The 26,797-nt window shown below is 36.9% G+C and overlaps 1 protein-coding gene across 39 annotated transcripts in view; it reads right to left on the bottom strand.

The window, feature by feature from the left end:
• MEF2C (myocyte enhancer factor 2C) overlaps window positions 1-26,797 on the bottom strand; it is a 169,054-nt gene that overhangs the window by 43,728 nt on the left and 98,529 nt on the right. The window lies entirely within an intron of this gene.

Genomic DNA, 26,797 nt, shown 5'->3' with positions numbered 1-26,797 from the left:
GGTTAGAAGTCTTTATTTGTGAAAATCGGTATTGAGATTGAGAATACTGAGAAATTATCTGCCTAATAAACACAGGCTGAACGAAAAGCCAAGGCGGCTGAGTTTAACTTTCCATAAGCTGAGCAAGGAAGCCAGGGAACACTGAAAAGAGGTAACTAAGTCAATAATGACCAAACTTAGCAAAAGTTCCTCCTGGTTCCAGCTGAGTAGGATCACCCTGAGACTGTCTCCTGACACATGAAAGTGAGAAGTCAGTGCCTTATCCTCAACCTCCTGTCTCCTGAATGTAGGTCTATCTGGTCTAGTCCCAGCTGTCACAGAAGGATAAATACAAATGAAGCACTAAAACAGAAAAAGTATGAGTCAGGAGTCCTGAGTTTTACTTTCCTTCTTTTTTTTTCTTCCTTTTAACTGACAGTTGTCAAGTTAATTGTACACCATCTGATTTATAGAGATAAAGTTGTGTTTTTAGAGATCATAAAACTTCTGATTAATCACACAGCTTGCCATGTCAATTATTAATAGACTAGCAACAGTTCAGAATTTTCCTGGTACTACCAACATCATTTATAAAGAGCTGGGTACCTAAGTGTCTCTCATTAATGGAAAGTTCAGCAGAGCTCATCTTTATTAAAGACAGAATTCACATACAAATAAAGCAAAATCTGCGACATCAAGCTAAGGAATTCAAAGCTGAGATAACACTCCATCTTTAATTCATGCAATTGGGGAAAATAAATAAAACAACATGAGTTAAAAAGGGGGTGTCAGTCTTAACAATTTAAACTCCTTGGCTCTTATCAATGTGTAACAAATGTAACATTTAAAATTAGTTTCTGAGGCACTGAAGATTTTCACTTAAAATCAAACTAAGAGAGCTACCATTTCTGATACATCTATGATACACTGCAGCTCTGTAAATATTTATTAATGTTATAGTGGTATAATATAACAAATAAACATATGGTTACAGCTTATTATGTGGTATAATGTTTGAATATTAAAATGAATATTTTGACACAAGATGATAATATATACATTTACAATCTTGGGGAATTTATAATTGGTGGGGCCACCTGTCCCCCTACTATGGATCTACGCCATCATTTTTACCCAGAATAAGTACCCTTGGGGAGGGTTCTTAAAATAATACTACAAAGAATGTTACAATACATTACAATAATACTTTTATTCACTAACTTAATTTCCTGTTTTAGGCTGTTTTGTTAGCATTATCTCAACCACAATAATATTCTTCCGGGTGATAACTGTTTGCTGCATTATGATCTGTTTCTGCTTTGATCTCCACATATCCTTGAGCTTTTGAGAATAATTTGAATGTCTTGCATCATAATCCACATATTTTTCATAAAAATTCACTTATGTAGAGAAAGGTGTCAGATGAAGAAAATATTATCTGATGATTTTCAAAATTTACCTATTTTTCTGCAAGGCACAATGGGAATATTCTTACATAAACCCTTAATTTAAAATCTTATATTATCAATAATTTATAGTCTTATTTAGACAGTAGGTTTTTCAATGTGCACCCAACTCTCTTAGCCATTAAATCATATTGTAAAAATTATAGTTGTTTTGATGTGCAGATTTTTGACAACAGAACGCAAGGGCTAGGAGAGGCCTATCAACTGTCATTACAATCCATCTGGCACATACATGTGTGCTAAATATTCTTATGAAGCTTTCGAGGGTAGATACTGTGTTTGGTTTATAAAAATTCAAACATCAATTACAGTTTATTGAAAGATCTCCACAAATGTTAACTCATTATCTCTCACACGTCTTCCATGAAGATTTTAGGGAAACATTATGCCAGGTCTCAAATCAGCATGGCCAGGCATGAAGGTCCACACCTCTAGCCTCCTGTCAGCGAAGGGGTGGGGGTGGGGGTACTTTCCCTGTCCAGGCTTTCCCACACTTGTAAAGTGAGAGATCCAGAATAGATCTCACTCACTCACATGCAAAGACAGCAGTTAGAGTTAACATGGAAATAAATTAGGGTAGAGAAATTAAAAAACTGGGCTGTAGGAAAACTTGAAATATGACAATATGGCTAAAATATTGATATTTCTAGATGTCAGATTTTAGAGTGGGAATGTTTATTAGTCAATAAAGCAATGATTAGTTTTTGGGTTAAAAAATCATTAGACCAAGAGCTCATTTTGTACCTAAAGAATTATATAAACTGTTAAGCAAACAAAGCAAGTGGCATGAAGTCATAAAGGAAACAGAAGTGAAGGGGGCGGGAAACAGTGGCTCATTTTCTCCTTATAAATTCTTCTTGTATCTGACTACATTATCTCTCAATGCACATTACTAGTATCTAAGTAATGAAGTATCTCTAATGTCGAAGGGTATATTATAGGCTTACTTCAAGTTGAATTGTATTATTTAAAAAAGGGGGCATTTTGAGATACATAAATACAAAACTCAAGGGCAAATTAATAGTGAGTTCCAAATTCCCATAATCACATAACTAGAACATTGAAAAAATTGTTCAAATATATTATCCTCCACTGAGAGCGTGTAGAACACATTTCTGCCAAGAACAGATGATTACGGTAGAATTATAAGGCTCTGAGGATGGATGTGATGGCATAAACTTAAATACTATCATGTGAATGTGGAACTATAAGAGTAGTCTTATCTTTATTATATTAAAAATCTACAGCTGTTTAAGGATGACAAAGGAAATACTGTTAGATTCAGCTCAGTCTGTCTTTATCGTAGCAATAAATAGTCGGTATAAACTAAAGGGACTGCTAACTGGATAAATAATCATTATTCCTTCAGGCGTTTTTCTAGAAAAATCAGAATCTCTGCCTCTGGCCTTTGAAAGCTTCTCTGATCTTCTACAAATGTTATTGGTCAGGTAACGTAGACACTTAAATCATTATTCTTTTACAGGGGCTAGAAGTCCTGGCTTCATATATTTTAAGTGTCTTGCAGCTGACTGTGTTGTGAAAAGATTTATTCAGTATGTCAAGATAAGGCAAGAGATCTACTGAAACCAGCTTCTCCTGCTACGTATCTAAAGAGACTCTTCCCTCAGAGAACTCGGTAAATCTTGAGTGAGTCTGTATACTGAATTCAACTTTCCATGTGAGAGTGACACTTCTGGGGTAGATCAATTGACTGCAGAGGCTTCTGGGATGTCTTCACAAGGCAGCGATTGTCATGCAGTGAGCTGAGAACAGCCGTTTCTTAGAGAAGTAATTAGATTGACAGAAGGTGACATACTCCAAACAATAAATGGGGAAAGGAGTCCAGACAGGTAAGCCAAAAACCACGTGGAATCTCCCCTCCCAGACATGTGGACATATGGACTCTGCATTATTACATTTGTTCATCAGGAAAACTTGAAATACATATAAACTGACGATGATAGGTGACAGGTGCTTCAAAAATTCTAATGAAATAGATGTAGGGAACAGATTCTATTTCGTTACTGAAAGGAATATAAATGAAAAGAATGCCACATGGAGCTCTCATTTCTCGTCTTAGGCATTATGTTCTCAACTACAAAATCCCTTCTGTATACAATGGTTAAAACTAGCTTCCCTTTCTTAATTATTTCTTGTTAGTAAAAAAGAAATAACCAAATTATTATTGGCCTTTTTCAATTAAATGAAGCTATATGGTTTATATTGTTGCTATTTACATAAAATTGAGCTTCTTTTAGAGGGTCGCCATCACCGATTAAACCTTCCAACCATTCAACTTCTTTCCATCTCGGCAATCTTAGCCCTCAAGAATATCCATTTTCATCGTCTTTCTTTTCCTGTAGCTATGCACTGCACAGCAGCAATTTCAAATCTTTTTGCAAAACCCCCCAAAATACCCATTAATTTTTCTTAAAATCCAAATAATCAACCTTTCTTGCACAGCTAGCATTACCCTTCCTTCAGAGGGTTGATGTGTCAAGCACACATGCAGGAATTATCTCTATTAGTTGCATGAATGTCATGTTCACATAAAAGCCAAGGGAAAAAGGCATCAACTTAAAAAAAAGGTAGTTTCCTTTTCTTTAATATTAAATCATTTTTTTGTGCTTGTCTTTCACAGCTTTATGAAAATAAGTGTCTGCTCTTAACAAGCTGAATAATCTTTAAAGAGCAGTAATTCCACATAGGAAAAGGAGATGCAGTTGAAATGGATACTGCCTGTAAGCGAAGTTTCTGAGAATATTTCATAAACATCCCCCCATAGCTGCTACCACACTGCTGCTTTGTCCCTCCAGCCCTGGGGAGTGGCCGCCCTAAGGAATGACTTCTTTCACTTAAAATATTGTCAGCAAGCAATTACTGAAAACCTATTCTACACAGATACTGTTTGGTGCACTTATGCTTTAGAAAAGCAGGCAATACAAATTTAAATGACTAACCTCTGAACTGGCCTAAAATATCTTATGTGGCGTTTTTGGTGTGTGATTTCTAGCACAGATTACTTAGGCTGGGGGAAGATTAGGTGCCAAGAAATCTCTCCATAGGTTTTAATTACCCAAACCGTAAGCATTGTCTGCACTATCTTTCCCGTTCCATAGTTCTTTGTTCTTAATATAGAAATGAAAAGACACATTAAAATACTGCAAATTTACTACAATCGGTAGATAGACTTTAATTAGACAAGCAAATCATATCTAGTACAGACTATAAAAAACTAAATTTTATCCCAAATTATTCATTTGTGGTGAAAATTTTAATAAAAAATATAAACCTTAACACTGTATTTCCTCCAGGTTATTAGTGCTTATTCTAACCAGATATTAACTCCTACTGAGGAAAAGGCTGGGAAGAGCTGGAGATTTTCACTGTTTAATTTTATTCCCTTTTTCAAAAGATAATCTTAATATTGGACTTGAAACATTTTTTGCCAAACAATTTTCCATCTTTAAATAATGGAAATAAAAGACACTAATTAAAGATTTGAAAGTTTTTAAATGTATAGAACATAAACACCCACCCATACCTTTTAGTGGCCATGAATTTCATATAAACATTCAGATGCTGATAGTTCCTATAATTACTGGTACTCTAAATCCTGGACTAGACCACCAAGGATCATCTGGCCCTTCTTCATGTCTTCCAGGGGTGGGGATTATGGTGCATAAGCAACTGGCCTTTCATACTTCATGTTCTTGCTCAAGCTGGGCTTCTGAAATGAGCCCACTAGTATCTGTTCCCTGGAGTTGGATGGTCTTTCTTCAAGGCAGAGCTTACACATCACCTCCTCTTTGTAGACTTCTCTGATAACCAGGGCTGAATTAGTTTCTCCCTCATTTAGGTACTCATTTATTGTATACATTTTTCTATTGGAGCCTTTATCACACATTATTACTTATGTTTTGTCTCTCTCAGTAGTTTATGAAGCAATTCATCAAGCACTTTCCTTTATTCGCTTTTGGAGTTTCAATATAGAACAGAGCCTGACACACTTGTAGGTGCTCAAAAAATGGGCTTGCTGAATACACAGAAGGCACATCTTCACTTTAATGTTAGCGTATGCAGAGGTTTCAAGACTGGACTAAAGCTGTCTGGCTGGCTGGAGGCAGAAATGATAGTGGGATTCAGATCTCTTGATATATATTTACTAAGTGCTACTATGAATCAGGTGTTGTCCTCTGGATGCAAAGATGCATTCCCAGAGATATGATGAAGAACAACTGTGTTTTTCTTTCCATGAGTGAACTGGAGGCCAGGGATCGTTTACTAGCCATTTTGTATCAGCAGGACTTAGCACAGGGCCTGGCACATGGTAGAAGCCTAATAAATGTCTGCAGCATTAATGAGAGATGGAATGGATGGATGAACACAACAGGAAAGAATGCTCAGATGTCAGAGGGAGAAAGCATAGTCTCCCTGTAGTATTTCTGCAACTACAATTTTTCACTATTTTATATTATTTCACATTATGTTAAAACTCAATTATTATCTTGCTCTTTTTTTTTTAAAGATTTTATTTATTCACGAGAGACACAGAGAGAGGCAGAGACACAGGCAGAGGGAGAAGCAGGCTCCATGCAGGGAGCCTGACGTGGGACTTGATCCCAGGTCTCCAGGATCACGCCCTGGGCCGAAGGCAGTGCTAAACCACTGAGCCACCCGGGCTGCCCTATTGTGCTCTTTTTAAGTAACTATTATAAATTTACTATTTTTTGAATGTATCATTTTAAAGTCAGAAAGCAATGTAGTATGAAATTGATTATAACTCAATTTATATCATTGAATACTTAAAAGTTGGGGTACCGGTCTAGATATGGAATGTCAGAAGTAGCTAGGCATTCACGAAATCTTTAAGGTCAAAAAGCCTTGATCATACAATCTTGGCCATGAAATGAGTAGCAGGAAAGAGGGCACAGGATTCAGCATGGCAGAAGGAAAACAGGAGTGGTGTTTTAGGCAGAATGTGTAAAGGTAGTAAAGGAAAACAGAGACCTTATTTTAAAGAGCATGGAGAAACCTCTGTGAATGTGAGTCAGACACTATAAATCTGAAATAAGCATGTTTTAAAATTCTTGGGCCAAGTTCATCCTTTTCCCCATTTTTGGATGCTAGTCTACTGCTCCACTATTCTCCTGGGCTTTGACATTGGTCTTATTCTGGGCCAACCTTAGCCTGGAGGATTCATGGAAAATCAGGGTGATTCTAGGGCCAGTTGGATGATTCAGGCTGCCTCAGGATAGGTCAGTGGGTTGATGTTTTTGTTAAGAATTCTTCCCCCACACCTCTTCTGGAACCTGGACAAGGCATGCATCACAAGACTGGCCTGGAACAGGACCGAGATGGGGAAGTTTGGCACACTTGGCCATGACATACTCCCTGACGTTCTGAATCCAGGCGAGATCTAAAGTAAAATACTAAGCAGGGAACATTTAACATATAATGATGGAAATGCATGCTAAAATATGCAGTTAATCCTAATAATCTCTATAAAGCAAGCTAAAAAAATAAAAGATGAGATAAAAAAATAAAAAGCCGGAATATGAACGATAAAACTGGAAGTGGGTTTGAAGAATGAATGATGTTAGTGGCTTCTTAAATAAGGAAGGAAAAGATAGGACAGAAATAATAAATTAAACAAAGGTTGCGAAAGAGAAGAGAGGAGTAAATTAACAAATATCAGGAAGCAGGATTTTAAAAAGTCTAAAATATAAATGTAACTTCATCTACTAACCTTTTTCAACTATGGGATTTTACTTGCAAATAGGGTTACAGGGATGAAAAAGGCAGATTATTGGGAGCACTGATTCTTTAAAAACAACACACTGAAGCATCTTTTTAAAACCATTAGTGCCTTATTTTTACAAAAGAAGATGTAGATGTATAAGTATAGATTAAATTATCATTTTTGATTCCATGTAGGTTCTTCTCTAGTTGTCAAGTTTTTTTTTTTTTTTTTTTAATTGAAGCTGGGTCAGTACATGATTAGTCATGACGTGGGAGTGGCCCACACTGCCTGTATTTATCATCAGCTCAGGACTACCATTCTCTGCTACCATGCTTCCTCATTTCTACAGGATTCCCATGATCTCTTTTTCTCATGTATTTTCCCATTCATTCTGTTGATTGTAACCTATCCCTTTATCCATTCCCCTCCCATCTTTCCTTTCCTAGCAAACAACACAACCTAGTTGTTCAAACTGGGAACCCAGAAGTCACTCTTGACTCTATTACTATTTTTTTCTGTGTGGTCTCCCACCCTTAATCTGTTTGTCCTCTGATCTCACCTTCTAGCCAATCATCCTTCCCACTTTCAGCAGGGTCTCATTATTTTTACAAATCTAATTTTATCACTGTTCTCCTTATAAACACCTGGCGGCTTCCAGCAGCCACACCACTAGTTTTCACAGCCAGCCCTCCTCTTCTCCAGCCTCATTTCCTCCCTTCTCCCCCAGCACTCCAGGTTCCTCCCGGGGGGAAATTCCTATCACTTCCCAAGTCAGTAGGTCCTGCAGGTCAGCTATTACCTAATGGCATCACTTGCTCCATGAAGCTCTTTCCTAGCTCTTCTAGGCACGTAGGGACTCTCTTCTCTGTGCCCCTAAAGTCCATGACTTTTCGTGTGTGTTTAAAAATAGGCGGTATATTATATTCTAATCTATCTTCTAACATGTCTGCTTCACCATTAGACAGTGAATTCTGTAAGGACTGGGTATCTCTGGTTCCTGCCACAGGGCTGGGTTAATACATGTGGGCTCAAGAAAGGTTCTCAGTAACTGTTCACTGGATAAATGAATAAGCAAACAAACTTGACAGTCATACTTTCTAACACTGACAGATGAACTGAAATGTGTTGGGTGTTCTCCTAAGATGACAACGATATTTATTTGTTTTAATAAGATTAAGTAAAAAATGCAAGGAATACAAGTTCTGGTAAGTTAAAGCAAGCTCTATAATCACTTCATGATTGTGGCAATAGAATATTTCTGTGGTAGTGGAAACAGTGGAGGTGACACAGACTAATTTATATGAGGTGCAAATGGTTGATTTTTTTCTTTTTACAGTTGCTCAGAGTCCTGAGTGTGATGAACTATTCCTTTCCAGCTCCTGGGCCTCCTGTGGGTATCTATGCTTTTGGTTACTGCCAGGAGGACATAAACATACTGAGAAAGTACCACAAGAAGTGCTTTTGTGCATTCTCTTTTCTGTTCCTAGATTCTCCTTCAGAAACAAGGGCATTACCTTTGATGTAATTTAAAGAATCTGTTAGTTAGGATCTGTAGTTTATCACTAGTTTATCTGAAAAGCAGAGTGTACACAGAGCATTCACTAAAGGGAACACAAAATAAGATTTGAGGGTCACAACTGACTGACTTGCATCATGACAATTTTGACCATACCTGAGAATTGTACTTGAGAGACCCTAACCCTCATTTCTGAGACAGCCAGGGACCCCCAGATGAAGGTTAAGTTGCTTGCTTTCCTAAGACCTCTCTCCGACCCCTGGGCCTCTGCCAGGAAGGCTTGACCCTAGTCTACCTCTCTCCTGGGCCATCCTTTGGCCTGATGGGAAACCCTCTCTTTGCCATTCACTCTTGGTGATTTGGGTTATTCTATAGGGATTGGACAGCAACAATGGCAGAGGGCCTCTTATTCCTTGCCTTCCCAGCCAGTACACTCTGTAAATCTGCCCTGTGAAAACTAGGCTATAGGGCAATTCTAGGGTTTTGTCTGAGTCTGAGCCTGAATCATCTGAGAGAGTGGTACTGACAACTGTGTTAGCAATGCTGCTCAACACCCATATTGCCCTGACACATTAACATGAGGCATCAGGGCCTCAGAACATTGCTGGGATTGTGTGAGAACAATATATATACACCATGGCTACTGTGGCTGCCAGTGGAAGGAAGAGTCTCAGTGCATTGGAACAAACCTCCACAAGAGTATAAACCTTGTCTTTTTCACCTCTGTATCTACTGCAACTTGAATGTGTCCACTGCATGGATGATATCCAATAAATACTGCTGTTGCTAATTAAAGAATAATGGAATCCAAGGCTGCAGTGATAGAGGTTCTTATTTAAGATGGAATCACAATGGAAGCTGAAAACATAGAAGGAACAGTTTGCTCAATTTGTGCTCAGAGTGTAGGCTGCTTTTGCCCCTACAATCCATTCTCTCTAACCCGACCTTTCCCCAGCCTCATAGGTAAATTTAAATGATAGAAGGAAAGAATCCTGTGGATTGGAGAGGTAGGAGAATTACTATGTCTCTCTTTTAGGATTCTCCAGACCTTTGTAACTAACATTTATTTCATAATGTTGCTCTCTGTATTCTTCCTTTTGTCTCATTTTCTATACTTTAAGATCCCTGTAAATAAGAAGTATCTCTTGAGAGCTTCCTATCCTTAGTAACTAGTGCAGTATTTGACAGTAGAATATTGCAACAAATTGGTTGGTTCCTCTGGACAGCCAAGGACAGCCTGATGACATATAATACCGAGGCTCAGAAATACTAAGCCAAAGTTAGGAGGATCCAAGATTTCCTTTTCCTTTAACACTGCATCTTTTCTCTCTTCTTTCAACATCAGTAATGTTTGTTACATCTGCCAAAGGCTAGCAGCCTTAGTCTCTAGCCTTACTATTTGTTTCTTTTGATGTAAAATCTTGTGGGATTTGGTTAATGCAGTACTAATATTTTCATTTCTTGGGCCGATACACTGGAAAACTTTCTGTTTAATGAAAAGTGCCCATGATACAATGGGTGAGATGGTTACTGATCAGGGGCTGGGTCAGTTAGACCAATAGAGAGAAGAACACTATGGGGCTCTATCAGAGCTGGTCTATGAACATGAAACCAGGCCAGAAACCAGGCTGGAAGTCGAGATCTGGGGAAGAAAGACTTCTTTTGGGTTCAGAGGGTTGTCCTAGAAGTAGATAGAGGCTGTTGTACTGGATGTTAGATTTAAAGGATGTGGTCAATTGGTCAGGGAACAAACTTCTATCCACACTCAGAACAGGCAATAAGAAAGTCCCTTAGATAAAATCTCCAAAATGCTCGTAGGACACTTACAATGCCCTCTTCTTTCTTTTCTGCAAATAAATTTATATTGGTGATATGTTTTATCTCTTCCTCCACATTAAAAACTACTTGTGGGGAAGAACGGTGTCTAATCTATTTATCCTCTACAGCTTATATGTCATTACCATAAATCTTATATGTGAATTGTTAATAAGTTGTGGATTTTATGCTTAGTTGCCCTGGGTAGGAGTCCAGTGGAAGAAAGTTTGTTACAACTGTACCTTTTAATAATCAAGGAGCATTTGGTAAGTAAAAGGTGCTTAAAAATTAAAGTGCTTCATACTCCTTCGGGTTGTTGCTCAGTTTCAGTTCTCCATTTGAGGCTTTTGCTGTATTGACAAAGCACACGACACCATTCTAGTCACTGTCTGTATTTAAACCAGCCCTCTCTGGAATCTTAACACAGCTGTGCTTTCTGGAGGGCCACTGTGTGCCTTCCTCAGTCTCCACATGACTGAGCTCATTGAGGGCAGGGGCTCCAACTTCTACCTATCCCTATGACCAAGGAGAGCATCAGTCCCTTAGAATTTCATGAATTAATGGGAATTTTGGGTCCATTAATCAAAGGGCCTCTATTTGCTCTCCTAGCAATGTAGTTATTTCCGATGGTACCAGAAATATAACCAGAGCATCTATAGGACAGACATCAAAAGTGCCAGTAACATTTTAGCAGTAGGACCCTTCATTCAACTTGCCCTCTGGTTTCCTGACTCATTCATTTTTTTGGGGGGTGGTTGCTGTCTCCTGGACTCACATTAGAGGTTCTGCTATTTTATAATATTGATATAAAAGGTCTTTTTTTCGCAGAAGACAAAAACAGACATTTTTCCAAAGACAGCATGGAGATGGCCAATAGACACATGAAAAAATACTTAACATCACTCCTCACCAGGAAATGCAAACCAAAGCCAAATTATGGAAGTAGCCCATGCCTACTGATAGATGAAGGGATAAAGAAGATGTAGTGCATATAGAATATTACTCAGCCATAAAAAAGAATGAGATCTTGCCATTTGCAATAATATGGATGGATATAGAGTATAATGCTAAGTGAAATAAGTCAAAGAAAGACAAATATCATATGATCTCACTCATATGTGGAATTTGAGAAACAAAACAAATGAACAAAGAAAAAAGAGACAAATAAAAAACCCCACTCTTAACTATAGAGTACAAACTGATAGTTACTAGAGGGGTGGTGGTAGGCGGGGTGGGGTGGGGGATAGGTAAAACAAGTGATGGGGATTAAGAGTACACTTAGCATGCTGAGCACTGAGTAATGTATAGAATTGTTGAGTCACTACATTTTACACCTGAAACTAATATAATGTATGTTAACTATGCTAGAATTAAAAAGAATAGTCTTTTCTTACCAGCATAGGCAATAATGAATTAAGTATGATCATTAAAAATAAATGGGACACAAACTATCTACAAAGCAGATTCTTGGGCAGCCCGGGTGGCTCAGCGGTTTAGCGCCGCCTTCAGCCCAGGGTATAATCCTGGAGACCCGGGATCGAGTCCCACGTCAGGCTCCCTGCATGGAGCCTGCTTCTCCCTCCTCCTGTGTCTCTGCCTCTCTCTGTGTGTCTCTCATAAATAAATAAAATCTTTAAAAAAAAAAAAAGCAGATTCTGAAAATACCTAATAAGCAGTCCATTATAGCAAACAGGGATCTGTCTTCCTAGATGAAATACTTTCAAAGAAAATGTAATTCATAAAAAATGTTTTGGAAGGGCCAGTATTATCAATATCAAATGCTGATGAAAGCCTACACAGGCTAAGCTACCATATTATTTTGTGTGTAGATTTAAATGTTTCTAAATTTATGTTTCCAAATTAAATTAACCAATAATTAAAATCAAACTCATTTCAATTTATTTTTCTTATTCTATGAATGCTATCCATATATGAATCCATGGTCCCAGAATCTTGGAGCAACTCATTTACAAAATCACATTTTCCACAACTTCATACATTATACAGATAAGTAACATTCTTAGGTTTTGCATTCAGTCATTTTGGATTTCATATGATGCCACAAAAGTTAGAGAGGGCACTAAAAATTGAAAAAAACAAAGTTATGGAGAGTATATGTTTAAGAAAAGGAAGGACAGGAAAGAGACAGAAAGAGAGGATAAAACCATGATAGATGGGGACGCCTGGGTGGCTAAGCAGTTTAGCGCCTGCCTTCGGCCCAGGCCATGATCCTGGAGACCCGGGATCGAGTCCTACATCGGGCTCCCTGCATGGAGCCTGCTTCTCCCTCTACCTGTGTCTCTGCCAATCTCTGTGTCTCTTGTGAATAAATAAATAGTCTTAAAAAAAAACATGATAGATGATGGATAGATAGATACATGAATGGATATGGGGAGGGGGGAAAGGAATGAGAGAGAAAAGTTGAGGATCTGATGAAGGAGAGAGAGAAAAACTAATCCAGTGAGCACAGTTGATCCTCCTGCAGGTAAGTGGCCTCTGATCACGCCTGGGCTCAGCACTTTACGATCTAATGCCAACCTTTAAACAGGCCATCGGCAATCTTGCTCATCTTGATACCCATTCCTGACAGCGCCTGGGCACCTGCTGTCTAACTCAAGGAGGTCAACCTACAGACTGCTCTGTCCTCCGGCCCCAGACAAGACTTTTCTGGAAAGTCTCTGTGGGTTTGGCCTCCTGGTCCCCGTGGCATTAACTACCTGCTTTTGTAGTCACAAGGGCTTCAATCATTTCAGGAATTATCACTGAAAATGTACTGCAACCTGATTTTTCAGTTTGGTATTTCAATTTCCATACCTGATGAATTTCTCAGTGATTTTGTTAGTTCAGTGGTGAACTTAGATTTTTCATTTGCACAATAATTTCTTCCATATTATTCATTAGGTAATTATAAAAACAACATTTCCTCTTCTATGGCATGAAAAGGAAATTAAACCAGTCTTCCCACACTATCAAAATATTAATTTTCCCCTTAACTGAATCTGTTCCTCAGCAGTAACACCTCCCATTAATGGAGCATTTCCTATGTGCCAGGGACTGAGCCTGCAGCTTTGCATGAATCTCTTTTTAAATCCTCATAACTACTCTTCCCCATGACTGCCACAGACGAAGAAAAGTAGGTGCAAGGTGGTTACAGCACTTGCTAAAGTCCACCAAGTTAGTCAGCAATAGAACTGAGTTAATGAACTCATGCAGGAGCTCCAGGGTTTGCTTTGTCAGTTATTCCCCTACTCTGCCTCTGCAACTTGTCCAATTATAAAGATTGCTTAAATTATGCCAATGTTTTCTTTGAATACTTTATTGTCAGATGCAATTGGTGAAATGTTTGACAAATCTTATTTTTTTCATATTAGTGATAGAATTCACTTTCTGACGGATAATTTTACCTAAAATGTCTTTCCTATTGTGTGACTGCAATATCCACTGACGAGAGGGGAAGGCCCCTTCTAATATTTAGGTTGTAGCTACCTAGTTAAAATAAAGTGTAGGTTGTTGAAAAGCTAAGGCAAAGAAAGGTTGCTTAATTTTTTCCACTCTTAAATTTTTAGGACTAGGAAAGGAGTCCTTTGCACTAACCTTTAGGCTGTATCTACCTGGATAAAATAAAGTGTAGGTCTGTCCCAGTAATTAAAATAGTACTAGCAAGAACTTTAAGTCTCTGTTAGTAAGAGAAAAAGTTTGCTTTGTATATTTTGGTGCCTATATTCTTCACTATACTCCTCAGCTCTTCACTTCAATTTGCTTGGGTATGTAAGACATGCCAAAGCTGGTTAGCATTTTTGCTGGAGTTGTGGGGGTAGGTAGGGGAAAAGAGAAGAAATACATGCTTTTATGGAGGAACTATTGTTTCTCTCTGGACAATACTATGGGATCATGAAGAGATCATGTGTGAACTATAAAAATTCTCCTTTTAAAATGTAGGTATAGCTCTTCATTTCTTTTGTTTTCTTTTTCTTTTTTTTTAAGTTTTTTTTTTAAAGGTTTTATTTATTTACTCATGAGAGACAGAGAGAGACAGGCAGAGACACTTCTTCTCAGAGGGAGAAGCAGGCTCCATGCAGGGAGCCTGATGTGGGACTTGATCCCGGGGCTCCAGGATCACACCCTGGGCCAAAGGCAGGCGCCAAACCGCTGAGCCACCCAGGGATCCCATCTCTCTTTTGTTTTCAAAATGATATGGATAATACTGTGTTACTTTCTAGGCCAGAAGGGAGAAAAAGTGAAGGAAATGACTGTAAAAGTTCCCAATTTTTTTCAACAGTTACAAGGAAGACTGAGCAAGATGGGATCTTCTTAAGTGAAAATTTCCCAAAGTCCCAAGGAAAAAGGGGAAAACTGCAGGAGAGCTTCAAGAACCGCAAGACTTGGGTTTTTGCATCTTGTCAGAAAATCCACACTGTTAGTAAAAAGTGAGGGAAGGCCTGGCACAAACCTGACTCAGCAGAGAAATGCCACCCACAGTCCCTGACGCAGCTTCCGCAGTGGCTGAGCTGCCCTGTTTTCTCTGGAGGCTTCCCCAGCCTGGCCGATACATGAATCTCTTAGATGGGAAACTGAAGTTTTTGAAAATTGAAATTAAACAAAGTTGTATAACATTTAAAAGAAGTTTACAATTATGATACTTGGCTTTCCACATGGGTTTTAAGTCAATTTTCTGTTGAATAAATAATATTAACCACATATTAACCACCCAAGAGTTTTAAAATGCCCCAAACAGCCATCACCATCATTCTGAATAGAATCCCACTTCTTTTTCAAGACCACGGTTCAAAGATGAGGGGAAATGGTGCCATTAAAAGAGGAAGCAAACCATGGTTCAAAGTCTGTTTCCATGAGGTAATGCACCCTATTGACTACTGGCCAGAGGAATCCAATCTATACTGAGATGAAGGATGAAGTTAAGGCAGGTGGCTGGGAGAAGTTAGAACCTCTCCGCCCCCAACCTCCGCCTCCACCTTCTTGCATTGCTTTATTGCTGAAGCCAAAGGGACTGAGAGAAATCAATGAGTTTTGTTGATCTGACACAGGAACTTGTGCACAGGAACAGTGAGATGGAAGTTCTATATCTGAGTTCATCTGCTGGAAACTGCCAGTCTCACCTTAACTGCCTGTGTTATGTGTACATATCTTTGTGTGCATGTGTGACCGAGCAAGTGTGTGTGTGTGCACATGCACAACATGAAGCTAAGATTTTTTTAAAAGATTTTATTTATTTATTCATGAGAGATACAGAGAGAGAGGCAGAGACATAGGCAGAGGGAGAAGCAGGTTCCCTCTGGGGAGCCCGATATGGGACTCGATCCCAGGACCCCAAGGATCCTGACCTGAGCTGAAGGCAGACACTCAACCACTGAGCCACCCAGGTGCCCCCCATGAAGCTAAGAATTTTGAAAGGATCTTCAGAATTCTTTCTAGATAGATATAGTTCTGCATAGCTATCTTTATCTGTTTTCCTCCAGAAGGAAATATTTCAATTTCGTATTTGAGGCCCCAGAAAAGTTAGGTTGCTTTATTGTGATATGTCTGTAAACTGAATGATGGCTTCCAACAGAAAACAAATTTCTTTCCCTAATCATAACAAATTCTAACATGTGATTTATCATATTTTTCCTCTAATATAAATAAAATATCTCATATTTGTAGGAACTCAGTTGTGGAAAGCTCTAAGTTTCCCTTCTAATGTTGATCAGCAAGTACTTTGATCTCTGTAGCCAGACATCAGGTACAGAGTTCAGAACTATAAATTTGCTGTATCTCCTATCAATAAAAGTAGGGCTCTGATGGTCATCTTTCCTCAAACCACAGTTCATCTTTGCTAAATCTGTAGAGTGCAAAATAGGTGTGGTTCAGAACAGAGTCAAACAAACATCAGTGGTTCAGAAATGATATCCTTTCCCCAGTAGCAATATACATTGTGGGTATGTGACTAGAATATTTAAAACACCTGTTCACTTGGAACCAAGCCAAATGTATAATGCGTTAGTGTGTGCTTGGCTTATTTCCAAGAGCATGTATCCTTACTGCCATCAAAATACTGAGGGAGCTAGGGCAAAGATACAAGTTAGAAGCAATGTAAGATAGATACATTTTATTGTTAACAATATCATCACACTAGACACTGCTGGCTGGCTAGCATTTTAATAAAATCAGTTATTTGTTTTTGAGTCAGAGAAGAAACTGGCAGTGTAAGAACACTCTTGTCTTAGCTTTGCTAATTACTTTCATTGCCTTAAAATCTTAATCAACCTCCCCCTCCTCCTTCCCTTCCTCCCTTTCCCTCACCCTCCCTTTCATTGTAGAACTGTGCTCTTCCCTGGATACAGAGTAGTTCAAAGGCAACACCAGGGAATAAATTATATCCTAACTATATACCAGAGTTCACAAACAGAACTTGGGCAAGCCCCTCTGACAGTTCTGCATATTTTTTAAAAATCAATTGTTTTGACTTAATAAAATCTAAGTTTTTATTTTTCTCTACCTTTTCCTTAGTTTTAAAATCTGCATAGTGAATCTTATCTCTAAAGAATTTCATAACCTCATTATTAAAGAAATAGTTACACATACATGTAACAATTTATAAAATGTGATATATATTTTTTAATATAATCACAAAATACGCTTAAGAGCTCAATGTTGGGGGGGTGTGCACGCATGCGTGTGTGTGTGTGTGTGTGTGTGTGTGTGAAAGAGAAAAAAGTTAAAAATTTTGCCTAAATTTACACTTGCAGGAAGGAGAATCAGGAAAGAAAATAACATCTTTATCAGCATCTTGTGTCCAACATGTGGTAATGGATATATATGTACATGGTATAAATTAATCCATACAAAAAGACCAAAAGTGAGCTTTATTATCACTATTTTACTGCTTAGAAAGATGAGATTTGACAGAGGTTTAGAAATTTGCTCAAAAGCATGGAGTTTATGACAGCTCTAGAAACCAGGTTTGTCGGAGTCTAAAACTTATCTGTCCCTTTTCCTATATCACATTGTTTTATGATGAAAAGGCTGGGCTTTGAGATTATAAACCTGGAAATGTGACGGCAGAGTTTTTATTTGGAAGTATCGTATCCAGAATCCTGACCGTTTACATGGTCACTGAAAATGCATATACCTCATTAGGGACTTCTGAATTTAAAGATTTTGATTTCTTTTTCAATTTAATCTAGAGAAGATTATATAGTTTAAATATACCTCACGAGGTCTCCATAATTTGTTCCTTTTACATGCTATATATGATAAATAATCCTTAGCCAGAGAAGTGCATGTGCATATTATCAGTGCACTGAAATCGTATGCATATTTCAAAAACAATGTTTTATATTATGATTATAATTATATTATGATTATCTTAGATGTTTATAAAATGATGTAAATGGTTTAAAATATAGAAGTATAATGAAAGGCTTCAGGACTTTTAGCATTTACACATATATAGATGTTACTATAAAAATTAAAATAACTTGGCATTTCCACTTTTTATAACTAATTTGCTTCTATCTAGATATAGTCATATTTTCCAGTAGAATTTTCCTCAAGAATTGATTGTATTTATGCTATTCTATTGCTTGAGGACATCCAGTATCTTTCTCATACCTACTGTATTGCATCTAACTCCATATCAAACATTTAGAGCACTACATTTGCCTGTCCCCCTCTTCTCCATTTACCTTGCCATCTTTCTTATAGCTCCTTCTATATCTGAACAGTCTCTCTTCATATCAAGATACTCTTTTTCATGCCCTTGATCATTTCTTCTTGTAGATCTTTGCATAATTGGTCTATTGAAAGATTTGCCAACAACCTCTCCATCAATTTATATCCATCTTTCTGAACTTCGTTTGTGCCTAAAAATGTCTACTCATCATTCACCTTTCCCGACTTTTTAAAAAAGATTTTATTTGAGAGAGAGAGAGAGTGCACACACAAGTGAGTGGGGGAAGGAGCAGAGGGGGAGGGAATAAGAATCTGAAGCAGACTCTGTGCTGAGCAGATCAACAGGGGGCTTGATCCCACTACTGAAAGATCATGACCTGAGCTGAAAACCAAGAGTCGATGCTCAACCAGCTGAGCCACCATGGCGGTCCCTCTCCTGACTTTTTAAATTCTACTCCCTAGAAGTTATTACTTGATTTCAAGTATCAGGGTATTATTGTCATCTCGTCATCATCACAGACATCACCAAGAACCTTACTAGGTGCCAGATCCTGTTCCAAGCATTTTATGCATGTTCAGTAATTTAATTCTCATAATAACTAGATACTAGGTGCTATTATTAACTCTCATTTACAAAAGACATAAGAAACAGCCCAAGTAAATTGTCTTTGGAACATACAACCAATAAGCAGGGGAGATAGAATAAAACCTCATGTGGTCTATTTCCAGGCTGATGGTCTCACTATGATATTCTGCTTCCCCCAGATCTCTTATGTTGTTCTGTCCACTTGATTGGCATGCATATTTTCTATCTTAGCTAGACGGTTAGGTTTTGTGATATTACTGACTGTATGTTCCAAACTTCTCTCTCTTCTAACATCATTATGAAGTTTTGTACATCCCAGGAATCTAATAATTATTGCTAGAATAAAAATATCCACAGAAAAAAGTGGAAGTAAATTTCTAAAATATACGTATTGGAATGTCACTTTTAAATTTGAAGGTAAAAATGGAAATAAAATCTTGCAGGCTTTAATTAATAATTCACAAAATAAATCTAATGTCATTTGCTGTTGCTAATGAAATGGCCATATTAATTTCTTTTGTTACTGTATTTAATAGTTTTTAGCTATCATTATAAGCATTTGATGCATAAAATAAACAAAACTTCTCTTGTTTAAACCAATCTGCTTACATTTTGGCTTCTACTATAGATAAATAATACTGTAAACATTTCAAATCTCCAATGACTAGGAGGTAGTCAAATCAATAATGGCTACATAATACATAAAGGATGGATGCAAATTTTATAGCAAAGAAATTAATTATTAATTTATATCTGTTTACTGTAACAAAAATTCATTGTCAGCTTTTTCTGAAGTTTAACAATGCTTGAGCCAAAATCAATAAATTATATATGAAAATATCACCATTTAACATTAAAATGGTGCCAAAACATATTATTTAATGTTTATGAATGCTATATAATCTATTATGTGTACTGACCTATGCACTATTCTCTTTACATGAGTCTAGCATAATTGTTACATCTCATACTGCCTTATATCTAGCAATATTAAAATGATTTTTTAGCAATTAAAAATAGCAAATATTTTCCGGATTACAAAGGTTTTGCTGAAATATTAGAAATGAATGCATCAGAGGAAACTATTTCCCAAACTGAATTTATCCTGCATAGCACAAATGACTCAACAATGAAAATTTTGTTTAAAAAGTGTGCAAATAAAAGGCTTTGTCCCTGGAATGTAGCTCTAAGTGGTTCACTATCTAGGTTGAAAATGTCTATGCAGGGTTGTATGTCCTATTTTTCCATGCCTGCAGTAAAGATACAATATGGGAATTCAGCTTGGTAATTACTAATACACCACACAGACACAATTACACCCTGTATGCTGCATGAAGGAATCACTTGTGGTCTGCATCTATTACAAAGAGCAGTAGGGGGCCACCATGCAAGACGACAAAATGCTTTACAAGACGGAAGGAGACCAGAAGAGTCGATGTACACAGATACAAGGACCTTGATTCTTCTAGCAATGATTTAAGGCTCTTTCCATCAATTATCGTCCTTTGTCTCAAGAGTCTTATCACTAGCATCATTACAGGAACTGAACATAACAATGGTCAGACCCATATAACCCCATGAACTGTGCTGACATTTCCACACCCTGTTGCTATGTTTGACCTGATTATTCAGATTACTTAAGCAAAACAAAATGGAAAAAAAAAAGGGTTACCATTGCAAAACTGGCCTGTGTATTTTTCTTACTTACTCAAAATCCCATTTCTCTAAACTCCAACATCCTACTCTTGAAATGTTATTTTTCAAGGTACTTCTACTTCAATTAAAAAAATCAAAAGAAAATCCGCCTGGGTGAAAATTGTTAATTGTAAGAAAAGGGACTAAATATTGGTATATCAAGAGGATATACACTTAAGAGACTTTTTCTATCTAAGGGAGTTAAACCAAGTCAGCTGTTCTCTAGCTACATGAGTCACAGGAATAACTTTCTGTGAAACTTTAAAGTTTTGAGTTTAATTGCAAGCAGTAAGCAGTTTTTATTGTAACAGTTTTCTCCTAATTATTACATGATGTACATTATTTTACAATACTTTCATTTAAGATGCTCTTTTAAAATATATCTTACAATTATGAATTTTTAAGACCTTAGGAAAGTTAGTTATGGCAGTTGGTCAGGTTCTGTGAAACAAAGCCTTGTCTTTCAGAAAATGTTTACAACCTATGAGAAAAAAAAATGTATCCTGGGGCTAAAATGTTTATTGGCACCTAGAAGTCTGAAGAGAGAGTCAGGCTTGTGGTTTTTTGAGGGCACTTTATCATCGCCCGCATTCTCAAAGGTTTCTCTGAATGAATAGAACTGGATTACTCAGCCTTCTATTCCACGCCTATTCCTCTCCATTTTCCTTGGCACGACTGAGAGCCAGGCTATTTTTAGTTAGGCAGTTTTCTATTTTTAGACAACTACCAGTTAGAAGACATTTGTTAGGAAAAAATTTAAAAACACACACACACACACATACACACACACACACACACACACACACACACAAAGGGAGGAGGGAAAGAAGCTTCTCTTCACATATTGTAAAGCAGCCTTCAACCTGTAACTCCAGGCATTTCAGCTGCTTTCAATCTTGGAAAAATAAAGAAAAATTCAGAGTTCAGGGTTTTAAAAATAAACCTACCCTCTGGCAAACAGACCAAAATACAACAAGCTGTTACTATGTGAAACAGTGACTACAAAAACAAAGAACATTCTCCAATGATTAAATTGCGAGAAAAGTTGTAGAACGATTAGGTTATAAGAATGTTACACAGGCATATAACAATTTTCCAGCCTCTCAGCCAGATGTATCATGTTTTAGAATTCACAGAGCGGGGGGAAAACCTCATCTGTAAAGTTAAACCAAGGATGTGGGATGTAATCTTTAGGTTTCCATTCTTAGCACCAGAGAACCTTTTATCAAACTTAAAGGCAATTATATTCATTGCATTTTTCTAACATTTGTATTCTATAGATTTTCTCTAAAAATTATAACCACATGTTTACAGAGAAACCATATATTAAAAAATCCAATGCCAACCAGAAACCAAAATAAAGGCTGCTACACACACAATTGTGCGTGTGTGTGTGTATACATATATATTTATGTGTGTGTAGTATATACATGCATTTATATGTCTACACACTATTACCTTTGTTAGTCTTGCTTTTATTTTATTTTATTTTTCTTGCTTTTATTTTAATTGGGAATAAATGACTTGCAGATTGGTTAGTCTATCAACTTATCTACATATCATTCAAAGTCAGAGTTTCATCTATAACCACTATGAGATGTTTTCAGGTGCTCACAGTTGCAATTACTTTCTTTTGCCTCAGATATCACACCACATTCTATGTCTTTTGGTTCAGATCGTTGGGTAGGATTGTCATAGATACATCACCAATAACTTGCACAGCATTTGGCTGACATGGCTTTCATGTTCATCAATATCTGCTGAATGAAAGAACAATTCCTGTGTATGTTTTGTCCTCACTAGTACTATTGGCCCTGGAGGGTACTGGACACATCATCATTGTCGTATTTTCTACTCACCTTGCACACATAAAGAATATTTCACAAATGCGTGAGGAAAAGAAAATTAATTGGCCTTTGTTATATAAACTTACATAAAATATTTGATATATATATCTATATAATACTACCACTATTTATATAAGAATGGTATACATATAGACTTATTAATATAAAATGTTATAGATTTATTCCCAAATTAAGAACTTGCTTCTTCTCTCTCCTTTAGTTAGACAACTTTTATTACCTAAACCTTCCCCTTGATGTTGAAAATAAAAACACTTTATATAACTCGACAGTTTACAATGGACTGTGACATCTTTTATAGCCTGTAATCATCACAACAGCCTATGAGGAAGTCTGGGTCGGGGTTGACAATACTGATTCAGTATTGACCTCAGGGATCTGAAGTCAAGATGGTTAAATAACTTGCCCCAGGTTAGAGAATTAGTATGTGATGTTGCTATAACTAGAACTTAATTTCTTTCCAAATCTGTGGGGTTTTTGAAGTTCTATTTCCTAAATGTAAAATTTAAAAGATGAACTTTCATGGTAATGCTTCAACAATATTCTTTAGGAAAATCACTCTGCTGCATTCTTTTTCCTCCCATGGTATTCATTCAGAACCACCACATTTTAAGGAGACCCCAGTCATGAAGCCTGGATGAAGATAAAATTCTTACATTTCTAATGAAGAAAAATTAGAAGAAACCCTGTGCATGCATGACCCTTTCCTTCTTTGTGGGAAAATCCAGAATTGACCTAGCTTGTTTTTCTTTCCCTACGACTCTTCTCTCCTATCCCTTCCTCCATTTTCTCTTATTCTTCAGGGCAATTCTAGTCTTGGTGTTCCTCTCACCTCACTTCACAAAATCATGTTTATTTTAACAAATGTTCTACTCCCGGGAATAAACACTGACTGGGTGTTTTAGCTTTCCTGATTGGGTTTCTAGGTCCTGACCCAGACCCTGACACACAATAGGCATAGAGTAAAGCATCTGCTTAGGAACAAACGATGAAATGGCTGCAACACTTCCTCTCCAGTTGACAGGCCCTTTATTAGGTATATCCATCAACATCATGCAAGTACATCATGAACAAAAGCACTGTATTCACCAGTTTCACACCTTTCACCAGTGCTGCCCAACAGAAAGTTTCTAGGGTAATGAATATTTCTATACCTGTCCTGACCGATATGGGCTCCACCAATCATATGTGGCAGGCAAGTACTTGAAATGTGGCTAGTGAGACTAGGAGCTGAACTTTTGTTTATTTTTTTAAAGATTTAATTTATTTATTTTAGAGAGTGAAAGAGAGAGAGCTCATAACATACTAGTCAGCGGAAGAAGCTGAGGGGGAGGGAGAGGGAAAGAATCACAAGCAGACACTGTGCTGAGCTTAGAGCACAACGTGGGGCTCAATCTCACCACCCTGAGATCATGACCTGAGCAGAAACCAAGAGTCAGACAAGACACTTAACCGACTGGGCCACCCAGAGGAATCTAGGAGCTGAACTTTTAAAATTTTACTTCATTTCAATTGACTTAAATTTCAATAGCCACACGTAGCTAATAACTACCTTACTGATTAATGTAGATCTATACCATTTCATTCTGAAATCTGGTTATACTACCCAAAGAGAATTCACATGATAGAAATGATTTGGTTTGTAATTGTCAGACCATCAGCACTAAATATATCACTTATTTACAAAAGTGTATAGTAACTCTGAAAGGAGTTTGGTTTCTAGAACCACAGAGATAGAGTTGTTTTTTTACTAGTAGCTCATTCTCAGGGTAACTTTGACCTTACTTTTTCCTCTCTAAAATGGTTTTCTTGAGGTCACACTTGATGGCATTTGTTTATGACTAAGGAGTCATTTGGATGCAATTTTGAAAAATAAATTATCTAATTCAGAAATTCTAGAATAAAAGATACTATCATTAATTCATGTATCAGTTTATTTTGTAATCATGCTTTCTCAGATGTGAGAAAAAAACCCCAAATAGCTATTGTACAGTTTACTGTTTACAGTGTTTCTTATCCTAAAACAGTAGCTCTAAATAGTTACTGAGTTTATTTACTAAAACATAAAGATAAGAGATTTAATTGATATGAAGAGGCTTTCAGAATCTAATTAACCTCCCAGCTAGTCATTAACTCTATGACCTTTAGAAATAATTGACAGGAAAATTTTTTTTCTTTATTCAGAAACTTCCATTGGGTGGCTAAATTTCAGGGTAATAGAGACTAAATGCCATTGAGACGTGACGGGATAAAATGCAAAACAGCTATTAGTAAAATGAGATATATTTCCAATAATATAATCTATCCATCCAATCTGTTGGACACACTTGCAGCACTTCCCTAATTACAGTCCTTTTAGTGATCAAGTCTGAAGTCTCTTTCCCAGAATGTCCTATGAATTCCTTGACTGTGAGGATAAGGAGGAAAGCACAGCCACTATTCTCTGCACCCATAGCACACACGTAAACCAATCACATCACATGTGCATGCCGTCTGCTTTCAGACTCAGAATCTGCCTCAACATGTGATCCAGGCAGCCACTACCAACTCACAGGCACTCTCAAGGACAGGGACCAGGCCAGGAATGCAATGCTCATGACACACAGAGTGACTCACCTGAGTCATGACAGGCCTTTTACCTCATATTTCTGAACACCTAATACATCTGCTTTTAAAAATTAGTTTCACCAAGTATCACTTAAAAAAATTCATTTTATGGTATGATTCTAGACCACAGTAAGGCTGCAAAGAACTGTTTAAAAATGCACTTTCAAAACATGTTTGGAAAGGAAGTCTACATCTTTGCTGCTCAAAGTTTAGTCCACTGACTAGTAGCATCAGCATCAGAAACACAGACCTGTGGCCCTGCCCCATACCAGGGAGTCTAAATCAGCCTTTTAGAAGAGCCCCAGTGACTCAGACTGGATTAGAGTCATTTCATTTGAGACCCATTGACTCCTCTTGTCAGATCCTGGCCAAAGTACCAACAGGGCACTTCCCCCTTCTCCAGGAATCAACATATGTCGGTCTTTTAGTTTCCACCATTACTATAGGTAGTATTTCTACGTGGTCTGTTGTGCCTATTTTTTTTACACAGCAACAACTTTATTCATCTCAGGTTCACTTGAGAGGTTCTTACCTTTACTATTATTAGAACATATCTGACTTCAGTAAAGAAAACTTGGTAAAGTTTAATTTTATTTACACCCTAATGATCATCAGTAAGTTCTTTTATATATATGTATGTATGTACACATATGTGTATATATATACAAATATATATGTGTGTGCATGTGTGTGTGTGTGTGTGTGTGTGTGTATAAAAAATATTTACTGAATGTCTACAATGTTCCATTCATTGAGATGGCTGTTGGAGTTATAGCGATAAATAAAACATCATTATGTCTTTCAGGGAGGGGAAACAGACTTACAATAATAACTTTTAAAAAATTCAGTGAGGTAATTGAAATAATAAATATCATTCAATTAAAAGACTTATTATCTTTTATTCCAACTCTAAGCAAGACTTTGGAATTTTTCCTAAAACATCACTTTTGAATATTTCACAGTGATAGATTCAGTAACCATTCCTGAGGAAATAAGGATATTCTAACTCTTTGATATCTCATTGATACTTTTAAAGCCAAACAATGCTACATTTACTGAGGTGCTATCAATCCCTAGAATGGTTCAAATATGTTGTCCAACACCGAATTCCATATACCATGAAATCTGTAAATATCATTAAAAGTGACAATTATGATCCAGGATAAATATTTTTCTCTTTTCACTTTCAGATACTGGAAAAAACAAACAAACAAACAAACAAACAAACAAACAAAAACAAAACACAACCCAAAACATGAGGACTTTGGTTTGTTCCAGTTCAAGAATGATCATATAAAATAATGATGATGATAAAGAGGTGGTGATTAGTAATGACAACGAGGTTACATTAGTGAGGAAAAGGCTGTATTTTGAAACCTATTGTCTTTTCTACTATTAAATAATTTTCTGCCAACTCTGTGCCAGTACTAATGCCTCGAAGCCATTATAATTGTGTAGTAACAGACACAAGAAAACTCAGTTTTAGTGCCTCGTGCATATAACTTAAGTAATCTAACGTGCACTTTATGATTTTCTTAATAAATAAGATGTGAAGCAGCTTTTCATGTTTATCAAATGCATGTAAATTAAGCAAAAACCTTATTTTTAAAAAGAAATGAATCTTCAAGTTTGATATATAAAAATCTACTTGGTAGTTATGACAAATATGAATTCATTCTTAGGCCCATGTCTTCTTTTTAGACTTTGAGGAATAAATATAAATGTGATTCATAGGGACTAGTAAAAGTCTTTTAAAGACATATAAGCAAAAATGAATATTACGATTCAGTAGAAATTTGCAAAATCTTTTTTTTTTTTTTTTTTTTTTACAAAATCATGTTTTTCCCTTTTCCT

The sequence above is a fragment of the Canis lupus genome, chromosome 2 (genome assembly GCF_048164855.1).
Source record: "Canis lupus baileyi chromosome 2, mCanLup2.hap1, whole genome shotgun sequence".
NCBI lineage: Eukaryota > Metazoa > Chordata > Mammalia > Carnivora > Canidae > Canis > Canis lupus.
The sequence above is the reverse complement of the archived record's forward strand: the minus strand, read 5'-3'. Positions and strand labels throughout refer to the sequence as shown.